Source organism: Phoenix dactylifera, chromosome 8 (assembly GCF_009389715.1).
Source record: "Phoenix dactylifera cultivar Barhee BC4 chromosome 8, palm_55x_up_171113_PBpolish2nd_filt_p, whole genome shotgun sequence".
Lineage (NCBI taxonomy): Eukaryota > Viridiplantae > Streptophyta > Magnoliopsida > Arecales > Arecaceae > Phoenix > Phoenix dactylifera.
The window spans coordinates 14,462,209-14,477,073 of NC_052399.1; the positions used below are offsets into that span (position 1 = coordinate 14,462,209).

General features: G+C 48.2%; 1 pseudogene; it reads left to right on the plus strand.

Annotated features, from left to right (window-relative positions):
* Positions 1-3,937: 3,937 nt before the first annotated feature.
* Positions 3,938-11,914, plus strand: LOC120111586 (annotated as a pseudogene).
* The last annotated feature ends 2,951 nt before the right edge of the window (positions 11,915-14,865 follow it).

Genomic DNA, 14,865 nt, shown 5'->3' on the forward strand with positions numbered 1-14,865 from the left:
TGGGTGAGTGAGGGCGATCGCAACACCAGTTTCTTCCATCGGTCGACGATTATTCGGAGGCAGCGGAGCATGATTCTCTCTTTACGAGATGAGTCGGGCCACCGGGTGGAGGGCGAGCAGGCGGTCCGACAGACCTTACTTGACTTTTTCCGTGCCAGATGGACGGAGGATGAGGAGGTCAGTGACGGTTACCGCCCTTTGAGGGTGGAGACGGGTATTGGTGATGTCGAGAGGGCATCCCTGATCCGACCGGTGTTGGCACAGGAGGTGCAGGAGGCAGTTTGGGCGCTGGCAGCAGACAAGGCCCCAGGGCCCGATGGTTTCCCACCTTTTTTCTTTCGACAGTACTGGAGCATTATCCGCCGAGGTGTGGTGGAGGCTATCCAGTGTTTCTTTTCCCGGGCTGCTATGCCTAAGGACTGGAAGGCCACTTTCGTTACGCTTATACCGAAGCGTTCGGATGCGGTTGAGCCCAGCTATTTCAGGCCCATTAGTTTGTGTACGACTTTATATAAGGTTGTGGCAAGAATAATGGTGGGCAGGATGAAGCCCCTTTTGCCAGGCATCATTAGCCAAGAGCAGGGGGCATTTGTAGCAGGTAGAAATATCTCACACAATGTTCTGTTGGCTCAGGAGATGATGTGGGACCTTCAGAGAGCATCGAAGCGGCGCAGCTTGATAGCCATCAAGCTGGACATGGAGAGGGCCTATGATAGGGTCAGGTGGAGTTTTCTTGAGCAGGCGCTGGAGGCATACGGTTTTCACAGACAGTGGATTGGATGGGTCATGGGGTGTGTACGGGGACCACAGTTCTCTCTCTTGGTCAACGGCACGCCCTCACTGTTCTTTGAGTCCACATTGGGGCTACGGCAGGGATGCCCTTTATCCCCTTACTTGTTTATCATTTGTGCTGACATTTTGTCACGAGCTTTGCAGAGAGTTTGTGCTAGCCGGGAGCTGGTGCCGTATAGTCCGGCACCGGGTGCCCGACCCCTTTCCCATTTATTTTTTGCTGATGATTGCCTTCTTTTGACCAGGGCACGAGTGGCTGAGGCACGGGTTCTTCGCAGGGTGGTGACGGACTATTGCATGGCGTCTGGCCAGAGAGTGAACTTCCGGAAGTCAGCTATTACTTTCAGTCCCAGTACGAAGTCCAGAGTTTGTCAGGAGATCCGGGGGATTCTGCAGATATCTGAGCAGGAGGGGACGCTGACTTACCTGGGAGTTTCCATCAGTGGCCGGCGGCCGCGAGTGGCAGAGTGCTCGGGCCTGGTGCAACGGGTACAGAGCAGGCTTGAGGGATGGAGAGCATCTTCCCTATCCATGATGGGGAGATTGACTTTGATTAGATCAGTGTTGGGATCCATACCTTTGTATCTCATGGCCAACACTGTTATGCCTAAGACGCCCCTGTTGAGGATTGAGCGTCTTCTTCGGAGTTTCTTGTGGGGCTCACACGGTGGGGGCCATGGAGTGCATTTGGTGGCTTGGGAGCAGGTTTGCCGCCCTATCAGTGAGGGTGGTCTCGGGGTGCAGTCTCTGATGGAGAGGCGCGAGGCTCTCATCGCTCGGCATGCAGTACGGTTCCTACTTGAGCCACAGAGCCTTTGGAGTCAGGTGATGGTAGCCCGATATGGCCGAGGGGGCCTAAAGGGGGCATGGAGGGGCCGCCGAGTCTCTTTCATGTGGCGTGAGATTGGGAGGCACCTACCGACTGCATTATCGAGCACCAGGTGGCTGATCGGCGACGGACGGAGCATTGATGTGACCAGTGAGCCATGGGTGGACACCTTGCCATTGAGGAGTTGGCCGACCATGGTTGATGTAGAGGCAGTAGAGGGACTACGGGTCAGTGACCTTTTGGCAGGAGGTGGAGCAGAGTGGGATGATGCTAGACTTCGACAGCTATTTGGGGTACACCTCGTAGCGAGGATCCGGTCCCTTCCGTTACCATGATGTGGGGGGCGGGATGTCAAGGTATGGGGCACATCGAGCCAGGCCAGAGTCAGGCTAGGCGACCTCTCCCATGTCCTCCAGTCAGAGCAGGAGAGGGGGCCGGATTGTACATGGATCTGGAGGCATGGTCTCCACCCGCGGTTAGCACTCTTCTTATGGAAGGTGTTCTGGGATCGCCTTCCGACGAGAGCAGCGCTGAGCAGGCGTGGTTGGGGGATCCCTGCAGAGTGTGGGACGTGTGGGGCTGTGGAGTCGGTAGACCACGTGCTCTTTCAGTGTATATGGGCGAGATTGACATGGCAGTGGGCCGGGATCCCGCAGGAGGCCCGGAGTGACAGGCCACAGTTTCTTCATATGATACGGCAGGGGCTACCTAGTTCGTGGACGTGTCAGGAGGCCATTAGAGCGACTTGCACAGCGCACCAGATCTGGCTGGCAAGAAACGCTCGTACTCTCGGCGAGCGCAGGGTGTCACCGAGGTTTGCTGCCGAGCTTGCTCGTGTTCAGGCTTCTGAGTTTGTACCCACCACCTCTTCAGATAGACCTTTGATAGCTCGGGATACCTGGGGCCCCCCCTCTGCTTCGGCAGCCCACCAGATGGTGTTTTTCACCTGGGAGCCCCCACCCCCGAGTTTCCTCAAGGTTAATTTTGACGGGTCGGTGTTGGACAGCGGCATGCGGGGTGGTGCTGGCTTTATTATACGAGGCCCGCACTCCAGGGTAGTTGCAGCAGGTGGCTGTCAGCTGTTCAACACGTCGGTTCCAGAGGCAGAGCTTCGCGCAGCCTGGGCGGGTGTGCGCCATGCGAGGATGATCCTGCGGGCCAGGTCGATCATTTTGGAGGGCGACTCCACCACGGTTATCGGATGGATTCGGAGGGGGTCGACGGGTGATGGTACAGACCACCCCTTGATCCGCGACATAGGGAGTATGATGAGAGATGTGAGAGCCTTTCAGGCTCAGCATGTATTTAGAGAGGCCAATGGGGCAGCCGACTGGGTGGCGGCCCATGCGGCCCATCACTCAGGGTACACCCTTTGGTCAGGGGAGGAGGAGCTGCCACATGCGCTCCGCGAGTTGCTTTATTTTGATTTTCTTGGATGTATTCATACACGTATTGTATGAAATACCCGTTTTCAGCCAAAAAAAAAAAAAAAAAAAAAAAAGAGAAAGTATATAGTGTATTTCCTGATGCTCATCTGACACGATGCTTGGGAAAAGATTCAATTACTCATATGAGTTGCATCTGCCTCGATCACTATTAATTACTTGGGCCTCGCCCGAACAGATCTGGCTTTTAAAGTTTATTCCCTGGCCACTCTGCCTAAAACTGGCCCCGGTAGTTTTAGTAGTTCTGGTCCCCGGTACCTTCCTCGTTGGCTTACCATTATGCTTCGTCTGCAAGTTGGCAGGAACACACGAATAAAGTAATGTCTAAAAAGTTGCTTTTCGGTTACGAGGGCATCCTTCTCATTCGTTTTTCGAATTTCTTTCGCAAAGCTGCCCCATTTACGATTCCATCCTCTACCTTTTTTTATTTTATTCTCTCTTTTCAAAGTTCCTTTCCCATGGCAACGCTAGCCCACTCGATAAAATTAAGGAATATTGTACGCCACGAGAAATATTTGATTCCAAACCAAAGCCAAAAAAAAATAAATTATAAGTCTAAAAAAAATGAATGAAAAAACTAATTAAAGAGTTATTATTAATATAATTTATTTCAGACAAAATGGTGGAATAGAATCATCACACTTTCACTATAACCAGGGCACGTGCGACCCTCGTGCAAAATATTAGTCCCCAATATATAGGTATGCAACCATTCCCCGTCCAACCGGCTACAAGTCTGCAACGGAGAGATCAGGCTCCTGACTATTCCCTTCACAGTCTTGACTACTCTCCCTCTCGTCCTGCGTTCCCTCCGTAACAAGAGATGGCCAGCTGTACCAAAATAGCAGGAGATGTGGTCAAAGTTGAAGACATGAACTCGACTGCCCTCGCCTCTTCCTTCAACGACCACATCCGTCCCATCCTCGACGCCGTCGACCGCCTTCGCCAGCTCAAGGTGATGCAGGAGGGCATAGAGCTCCCGACCATCGTCGTCGTCGGCGACCAATCCAGCGGCAAATCCAGCGTCCTCGAGTCTCTCGCCGGCATCAGCCTCCCTCGTGGCCAGGGCATCTGCACCCGGGTCCCTCTCATCATGCGCCTCCAACACGATCCTTCCCTTTCCCGGCCTCAGCTGCAGCTCGAGTACAAAGACAAGGCCATCCCCATCTCGGAAGACGGCATCGCCGACGCCATCAATTCAGCCACCGACGATATTGCCGGCAATGGCAAAGGCATATCCAACACGCCGCTCACTCTTGTCGTCAGGAAGAGAGGCGTGCCCGACCTCACTATGGTGGACTTGCCCGGAATCACCCGCGTCCCCGTCCATGGGCAGCCCGACAACATCTACGAGCAGATATCGAACATAATCATGGAGTACATCGCCCCCAAAGCAAGCATCATTCTGAATGTTTTGTCGGCCACCGTGGACTTCCCGACCTGCGAATCGATCCGGATGTCGCAGAGCGTCGACCGGACCGGCGAGCGGACCCTGGCCGTCGTCACCAAAGTCGACAAGGCCCCCTAGGGATTGCTCGAGAAGGTGACCGCCGACGATGTCAACATAGGCCTCGGGTACGTGTGCGTCCGCAACCGCATCGGTGACGAGTCCTACGAGCAGGCCCGAGCCGAGGAGAGGAACCTGTTCAAGAGGCACCCTCTTCTTTTGTTGCGGGAAATACAGGATCCAAACGGTGAACAGAACAATGCACAGAATTGAGAGAGGAAGAGGAAGAAGAAATTGAACACAGGGATTTACGTGGTTCGGCAATGTGCCTACGTCCACGGGAGCGAAACGGCCGTAACTTTTCTTCTGTCACCAAATAACAAGGGTTACAAGATATTTATAGCTAAACCCTAATCCTAGAGTCCCAATCCCTATCAGCATCCCTGGTAAAATAAAATATTACATAATTATCCCAAAGATAAATATATCCCGTCGCTTCGCTCCGCTCCGTTAGAATACCAGTGTACAACTCAAATAAGAATACCACTTAATATGAGCCACTTATTCTAACAATCTCCACCTTGGCGAATATTCACCCCTTAGGAGAAAAAAATAACCTGGGACACCACCTGACGCTGATAGGTTGGAACACATCCTCTCTAGCACCTAGAGATGTTAACCAAGTCCAAGCAATGCTTGAACTTGTCTGCAGTAACGGGTTTTGTCAACATGTCTGCTGCATTTTCAGAAGTGTGAATTTTTTCAAGCAATATATCACCGGAAGAAACCAACTCCCTGATCTTGTGATACCTCACATCTATGTGCTTGGTTCTCGCATGATACACCTGATTCTTCGCCAAATAGATCGCACTCTGACTGTCACAATGCAACTGAACTCTACCTTGCTGAACACCCAGCTCCTTGACTAATCCCGTTAACCACAATGCTTCCTTGGCAGCCTCAGCCACTGCCATATACTCTGACTCAGTCGTAGATAGTGCAACTAGAGACTGTACCATGGACCTCCAACTGATAGGCCCTCGTGCAAGAGTAAATACATAGCCTGTAGTCGACCTCCTGTCATCCAAGTCCCCTGCATAATCTGCATCAACATACCCCACGACTGAAGGATCATCTTGCTGTCTGACAAACATGATACCATGGTCTGTAGTACTCCTCAAGTATCTGAAAATCCACTTGACTGCATCCCAATGCTGTCTCCCTGGATTCGCCATAAACTTGCTCACTGCACTAACTGCATGCGCCAAATCCGGCCTAGTACAAACCATAGCATACATCAGACACCCCACTGCACTAGCATATGGAACCTTTGACATGTCTTCAATTTCTTTTTCTGTCTTTGGGCACTGTGAGGTAGACAATCTGAAATGATTCGCTAAAGGTGTGCTCACTGGCTTCGCATTACCCATGCTGAACCTCTCCAACACCTTTTGTATATAACTATCCTGAGATAACCATAATTTCCTGGAATCTCTGTTCCTGCGAATCTCCATCCCAAGAATCTTCTTGGCCGTGCCCAAATCTTTCATATCAAACTCTCTACTCAACAAAATCTTCAACTTGTTGACTTCATTTATACTCTTCGCAGCAATCAGCATATCATCCACATACAGTAACAGAAAAATAAAAGAACCATCATCAAGGCTCCTCACATAAACACAACAGTCATACTCACATCTTCTGTAGCCAATCCGAATCATGTAGGAGTCAAAACGCTTGTACCACTGCCTCGGAGACTGCTTTAGCCCATAAAGTGACTTCCTCAATTTACAGACTAAGTGCTCCTGTCCAGGTTCTGAAAACCCTTCTGGCTGCTGCATGTAAATCTGCTCCTCCAACTCACCATGAAGAAAAGCTGTCTTTACATCCATCTGCTCTAACTCCATATTGTAATGTGCTACCAATGCCAACACTACCCTGATGGAAGTGTGTCTGACCACTGGAGAGAAAATCTCATCATAATCAATCCCAGCTCTCTGTGAGTATCCCTTTGCTACCAGACGTGCCTTGAACTTTTCCCCTTCTTTTTCTGATACTGCTTCCTTTTTCTTGAACACCCACTTGCATCCTATCGCTCTCTTCCCCTTTGGAAGCTCCACCAACTTCCATGTCTGATTTTTATTCAAAGATTCCATCTCCTCCATCATAGCACCCATCCATTTACTCTTCTCCTGGCTGTGTACTGCCTCCTGAAAAGTAGTAGGATCTCCACTGCTAGTGATTAATGTATAGGAAACCAAATCTTCAAAACCATACCTAGTTGGTGGCTTGATAGTACGCTTGGGTCTGTCTGTGGTTATATTATGTTGCTCTTGATCGGCTGAGGTAGAAGTCTCTGTATCCTGAACATTATTCTCCTTGACAGAACTCTCTAACTCCACCTGCACCACTTGCTTATTGCTGCTGCAACTTTCTGGCATCTGCTTCTCTTCTTCTTGAGTACTTTTCAATATGGCTTTCTCATCAAAAACCACATCTCTGCTGATCACCACCTTGTTTGCCTTCGAATCCCAAAGCTTGTACCCTTTCACCCCTTTCTGATACCCCAGAAAGATACACTGTCTAGACTTCGGGTCTAGCTTTGACCTCTCCTCACTAGAAATATGCACATAGGCAGGACATCCAAATACTCTCAAACTTGAGTAGTCTACCTCATTACCTGTCCATACCTCCTCTGCAACCTTACCATCTAGTGCTGCCCTAGGTGACCTGTTAATCAAGAAGCATGCCATATTCACTGCCTCTGCCCAGAAGTTCTTTGCAAGCCCTGCATTTAACCTGAGACACCATGCTCTTTCAGCTATAGTCCTGTTCGTCCTTTCCGCCACACCGTTCTGCTGAGGTGTCTTGCGTACTGTGAAGTGTCTCTTAATCCCATGCTGCTCACAAAACTCAATGAACTTTGAATCTGTGTACTCAGTCCCATTGTCTGACCTGAGGCATTTGATCTTTCTCCCTGTCTGATTCTCTACTTCAGCTTTCCACAACTTGAACTTGGCAAACGTTTCTGACTTGTGCTGCATGAAGTACACCCAGACCTTTCTCGAGAAATCATCAATAAAAGTTACGAAATATGTATGTCCACCCCGTGATGCTACTCTGACTGGTCCCCAAACATCTGTATGAATATAGTCAAGAATACCCTCTGTCTTGTGCGTGGCAGTCCTGAATTGAACCTTGTTCTGTTTTCCAAGAACACAATACTTGCAGAAATCCAGTTTGCAAGTTTTAACACCCTTCAGGAAATTTCTTTTATGCAGTTCCAGCATACCACGTTCACTCATATGACCCAAACGCATATGCCACAAGACTGTATTATCAGACTCAGATTCTGCAGCAGCAACTCCACCTACAACAGTAGTCCCTATCAACCTGTAGATGTTCCCTGCTACTTTCTGCCCCTTCATCACTGTCATAGCACCTCTACTAACCTTCATTACTCCACCTTGAGACTTGTAACAAAACCCGTTAGAGTCTAAGGTACCCAATGAAATTAGATTCTTTCTCAAATCTGGAACATGTCTAACATCACACAACGTTCTAACCACACCATCAAACATAGTAATTCTGATATTCCCTATTCCAATGACTTTGCAAGATGCATTATTACCCATCAAAACAGAACCAGAATTAACTAACCTGTAGGTATCAAACCAATCTTTATTGGGCGTCATGTAATAGGAACATGCTGAATCTAGAATCCAAGAATCCGCGAGATGATCTGAACTGGATGAAACTGAAAGTATATCACCGTCACTGCTCTCTATGTCTTCTTTCACTATATTTGCAGACTTGGACCCTTCAGATATGTCATCATCTTTACCCTTCTTTTTCTCAGGACAATTTTGCTTTATGTGACCCTGTTTTCCACACTTGTAGCACGTTATGCTCTTCTTTTTTCTGGTTTTAGACCGGGATTTACTGCGATTTGATCCATTCCTTGTGTTGCTTCTTCCACGCTCCTGGTTACCCTTCACCACTAAACCTTCTCCCTGAGAACTCTCAGCACTGGCTTTCTTCCTCTGATGAAAACCTAACAAGGCTCCAATGACGTCCTCTAACTCTAGGGTCTCCTTTCCCCACGTCAGAGTTGTAACCAAATTTTCGTACGTAGGAGAAGCGGGTAAAGAATGCAATAACATCAACGCTTTGTCTTCGTCTTCGAACTTCACATCAACTCGCTGCAGATCACTGATAATCTGATTGAACACGTTGATATGTTGGCTTAAATCAGCACCCTCTGTCATCTTAAGACCGTACAGTTTCTGCTTAAGATAGAGCTTGTTCGTCAACGACTTGGACATGTACCGACTCTCCAACTTTGACCAAATTGCCGCCGGCGATTCCTCGTCCATGACATGATACATCACATCATCAGCCAGACAAAGTCGTATATTTGAAACAGCCTTAGCCTCCAATTCCTTCCACTCTGCATTACCCATGTCATCTGGTTTCTTTCCATACAGGGCCTTCACCATACCCTGTGATACTAACAGATCCTTCACCCTCCTCTGCCATAGCCCGAAATTTCCAGTTCCATCGAACTTTATCACATTGAACTTTGCAGAAGACATCCCTACAATCTTATTTTTTTGCAAAATAAAATAGAGAAAAATAGGATCCGTTGAAAATAAAAAATACCAGAAACGCCCCTCTTCTCCTAGGTCAGAACGTGCGCACGGGAAAGACTCCTTCTCTTCCGGATGTAAACGTGCGCGGCGGAGGCGGCGCAGTCACGGGCACGGGTGCGGGTGCACGGCGGCGCGGGCAGTGGTGCAACGGGAGGACGCTGGCAGACACGGGCGCACGGGGGCTTTTCTTCCTCGCTCGTGGACTGCAACAGGGAGTTTTTTTTTTTTTTTTTTCTTTTCCACGCGGAAGCCGGTGAGAAAATCAGGGGAGCACGGGAGGCGTTGCGGCGGAACGCGCGGCCTCTCCTTCTCTCTCGCGTCCGGCCGGCCGGGGGGATCTCCTCTCCTCTTCTTGCCTTGGAAGCCGCCGGTGATGGGGATTTTGGTTTGGACGAAGACAACGCCCAAAAATCTCTGTGAGAAGAGAAACAGCACCCACGGCCGTCGTTCCTTCCCTCACGCTCCTTCCTCTGTTCTTCTTCTCGTTTTGGGAAGAGAACACACAAACCCCAAAACAAAAAATTCCCTCCACGTGAAGCACTTGGGAAGAGAAAACACCAGAGCCCCTTCCCCTACGTGAAGCCTCCTACGAAAGGAGCTCCTATGCGAGGCAGATATCCGGGGCCGAGCGGGTGTACCTCGAGGGTGATTCAGCGGTGGTGATTGATTTGATTCGGGGTGTGGATCGGTTTGGGGATGGCCATCCCCTCATCCGAGAGTCCCGTAGGGTGGCTCAGATGATGGTTGACTTCCATGCAGCACATGTGTTTAGGGAGGCGAACCGGGCAGCAGACTGGGTCGCCTCCTTTGTCGCTCGGCACTCAGGTGTCTTTTTGTGGACGTCTGATGCAGACGTCCCTTCACAGTTGTATTTTTTGCTTTCCCGTGATTTGGAGGGCTGTACTCACGTCCGATCTATATGATATGAGTAGCCGTTTTTACCACAAAAAAAAAAAAAAAAAAAAAAAAAAAAGGACCTCTTCTTCGCTGCCTTCAAGAAGCAACCCCTCTTGTGAAACCAACCTGGCACGGAAAAGACCACCCACGGGAGGAAAATTTCTTTGCGTTTTCTCGGCTTGGGAGAAGACGCCTCTAATCTCCCCACGGGAAGAACACTGCCCACGGCCGCAGGAAATATCACCTGAGGCTCTGATACCAATTGTTGCGGGAAATACAGGATCCAAACGGCGAACAGAACAATGCACAGAATTGAGAGAGGAAGAGGAAGAAGAAATTGAACACAGGGATTTACGTGGTTCGGCAATGTGCCTACGTCCACGGGAGCGAAACGGCCGTAACTTTTCTTCTGTCACCAAATAACAAGGGTTACAAGATATTTATAGCTAAACCCTAACCCTAGAGTCCCAATCCCTATCAGCATCTCTGGTAAAATAAAATATTACATAATTATCCCAAAGATAAATATATCCCGTCGCTTCGCTCCGCTCCGTTAGAATACCAGTGTACCACTCAAATAAGAATACCACTTAATATGAGCCATTTATTCTAACATCTTTCGAGGATCGACAAGTCCATCGTGGGGATCCCTGTTCTGGCTCAGAGGCTGATGCAGATCCAGGCAGCCAGCATTGCAAAGAGCCTGCCCGACATAGTGAAGAAGATCAACGAGAAGCTCAGCCAGCACATCTCGGAGCTCGATGAAATGCCCGAGAATCTCCGCAGCATAGCGGATGCCATGAGGGTTTTGCTCCACATGCTGAGCAGGTCGAAGGAGTCCCTGAGGAGACTGCTCATCAGAGGGGAGTTTGATGAGTTCCCAGATGATGCCAGCATGCATGCCACTGCTCGGATGGCCGAGATGCTCACCGAATTCTCAGAGGAGCTGCCCTCCGATTGCCCGAGCGCCGATGAAAGATTTCTGATGGAAGAGATTGCTGTTCTGGAGGAGGCTAAGGGGATTAATGGACTCCCCAATTTCCTACCTCGACACGCTTTCCTCGCCCTCCTCAGGAGGAAGGTGAGGGGTATATCTCACGCTCACGGTGAGTTTGTTCGTAAGGTTTGGGCCTACATTGAGGAAGTTGTAATCAGGGTGCTGCTGCACCACTCCGAGAATTATCCCCAGATTCAACATTTGGTTCGAAGGGCAGCACAAAATCTCGTAGGGAATTTGAGAAACCAGTCTTGCCATTTTATGAGAGAGACCATCGAGATGGAAATGGTAGCCGATTACACTTCCAGTCCGGACTACATGAAAAAATGGAGTGAGCTGATGGACGGTCGCGATGACTTCATAGTAACCATCGAGAATTACTTTGGAGCAAGCAGCATTGAATTGAAAGGTCTTGGAGTAGTAGAAGTTGGGCATCTGAGACAGTACGCGGCCATGGCGGAGCAGGCGTTCGACATGAGAATGAGGATCCTAGCGTATTGGAAGATCGTGGTGCTTCGGCTTGTGGACACCCTGGCCCTGCACATCATATACAGCGTAAATTGCTTGGTGGAGAGACAAATGGAGAAGGAAATTGTAGGCGATCTGGTGGGGCCACGAGTGACCAGCTTGGAGAGGATGCTTGAAGAATCTCCAGCAACTGCAGCGAAGCGGGAACGACTTCGGAAGAGTATTGAGCTGATGAAGGAATCCAAGGAGGTCGTGGCAGAGATCATGGATCGTGTAGTGACTACAGTTAACTGAGGTTCCTTTCTGTTTTATCTCGTTAGCTTCTGATGGTCGGTCCTCGGTGGGGGCGTTTGATATTTGGAGTCACTTTTTCGTGTCGCTCCCTTGCTCTGGTCTTTAGTACTCGCTATGTATCTGTCAGTGATGGCGTGATAAGTATAAAATTTAGCTTTACTATCGGCGATTGATCATTGCTGAGCGAACGATTTCTTTAAACTTTCAAACCTAATAAAAAAAATTATAATGTCGCATGGTAGACATACGTTTTAGGTGGCTATATAGGCCGTACTTGTTGGGAATCTAGAGGCTGTATGTATTTCTGTTCCTTGAACAAGGACGGTATTCCCTCTCTATTTTGGCAACTTCTCATATGATATTTTTCACCTAAGAGCTTCCATCTCCGAGTTTTCTCAAGATCAATTTCGACGGAACCCGCACTCCAAAGTGGTAGTAGCGGGCGGCTGCCAGTTGTTTGACATATCGGTTTCCGAGGCAGAGTTACGAGTTGCCTAGGCGGGTCTTCGGCATGCGCGGCAGGTGCTGCAAGCCAGTTCGGTTATCTTGGAGAGCGATTCGGCCACGGTGATCAGGTAGATGCAAGAGGATCCGAGGGGCGAGAGCACAGACCACCTCTTGATCCGGGATATATGGATGATGGCACGGGATGAGGTGATCTTCCAGGCCAAGCATGCATTTAGAGAGGCTAACGGGACGGCCGACTTGGTGGCTGCCTACACGGCTTATCACTCAGGGTACATTCTGTGGTCAGAAAAGAGGAACTGTCACGGACACTCCGCGAGCTTGTATTTTTTAATTTTATTGGGTGTATTTATACAGAACAGCATGAAGAACCCGAAAAAAAAAAGAAAGAAAAAAAAAAGAAAAAAAAAAGAGAACGGGCTAAGAAAGCCATGCTAATATGATGGAATAGATGCAAGTAGGCAAAAAGCACATGTGAAGTCCCTCGCAACCCAATTCCTGAATGAATGATGCCATCTCTTAAAGCCACATTAGTGCGTCCAGCGCATTCGCTCATAAGCTGATGAATGGAATCCAAAGATAAGCTAGCTGAAGCAAGATCTCTTGTTGCATCATGCTTCACCTCAGCCAACGACAAGGTCGACTCCGCCGCCTGGTGCGCCCAAGTCTCTCTCTGTCTTTTCTCCTGCTTACGCCGACCCGGTTTCTTGGGAGTCATTCGACGTTAGCAGCCGAAAAACCATCGGAAATTAAGGGACACAGAGGGAAGGTCCAGGAGATTGTTTAATCCAGCATCTACTTATTTGTTTTATTATTCCAATTATTTTTTCCCTGTGGCCAGATGGCGGCAGCTGCAAGCGTACTGCAAAAGTTACATATATTTGTTGAGCCATTTCATTTGTGACAGAAGTCGCCTTGATATTGATATAACAGAAAATAATATCCATTTTACGCTACAAACTTTGGCCTGAGGTGCACTCTCATGAAGCTCTGCATCTCTATGTTCACGGCCATATGCATCATTTATGCCATAATTTAACAGCACAAAAACTCTTCTTAGTTCCCGCTGACTCTTTATTGACTCCCCCATCTCCTATGTTCCTCTCCTTGCCCTTCATAAGGCTCGTGTTGTGCTCGACAGAAAAACAAGTCAAAATTAAAGTGGTAGGATCCTTCCACTATTTGTATACGCGTAGTCCGCATGTTATAAGATATTAGTTTACATATAGATTCCATCGGATGAGAAATAGTGTGGTTTTGATGATTAGAGGACCAGATGTAGATAGAAATAACAATGGAAAGCCGTGCTCCGAGGCTAATATTGGCTGTGGCCTTATTGAGGAGGTCCAATCCAGCCCTTAGTGAATGAATGACTTTAAGCTGGCTCTGGTGGCCTTAATATGGGGAAGGGGACGGAGATAACAATAGCAAGGGCGAGGGCATCTGGTTGCTGTCAAGGTATTGCCTTTAAGTTGGCCGAGTTTGGTAAATGGTAATAGCAATTGGTGATTAGATTTGATGAGGGTGAACTTGTAGCCCTTCCAGCCTTTGTTGAGAGCTCTATTCTAACGTTCTGCATTGCTCGACAAATAGGCATAAAGCTAAGAAAGAAGATAAATTAGAATTTTGTTTTCTTTTTTTCCGATTGGGTAACATTGGAAATTGGTTTACCTTCAGCAGGGTGCAAATCGATGTTCAATGTTCGTTCATATTTTTCTCAACATAAAGGTTCACTTACTATATGAGAGAGAGATCCGAGCTAAAGGTAAACTTTTTTAAATTTATTGTTCAAGCTTGGCTCCTTTCTTGATCGAATGAACTTGTTATCAAGTTGAATTGGTATTCTACTTAATTTTGAAGGTCAAAAGAATTTTGAGTTCCGCTTGTTTACAAGTTGAGCCTAAAGCGATACTTGAACTCGGCTCATTTCCTAATCAAACAAAGTCCAGTCAAGTTTGTCATCAAGTCAAGCTCAATCTTAAGCTAAACTCATTATCTGTGGGGATGGTTGAGGTCTATCCTCTAGATAGATCAACATTGATATTCAATTTTTATCATCCAAAATTTTTATTTTCCATTCTTGATTTCGATGGCCATTTAATGCTAATTCCCAATCATGCGTATAAGTTCATTTAGGAATAGGCTTTCGCATTTCGATGGCCAACTATGCCGGAGATTATGTCCATCAGGATGTGGGATGATACCTCGGACTGATATTTGAGGATTTAGTTTGGTAGGAGTAGGCTTCCTTATCCGACAAGCCACATTATCCTGACTTCTTATCACCCCAACTAGAGTTGACCGTCGGTTGGCTTGCACACAAAAAAAGTATTAAATTTAAATAAGTCTGGGCTAAAATCATCGTCAAGATGAATGTAATATAGGCCCGGGCCCGGGCCCGGCCCATGATCCCAGCCCTCCGGGAAAGACGAAAAAAGAGACATCCGGCGCTGCATCGCCGTTATGACACCCACTTTGATACCGGATCCCCAATCGCCCCGATTTAAAGTCAGTAAATATATTACCGCCTTTATCTGTGCGTGGGACCTACGCTTACCCCCAAACGGCTCGCTTTAAAA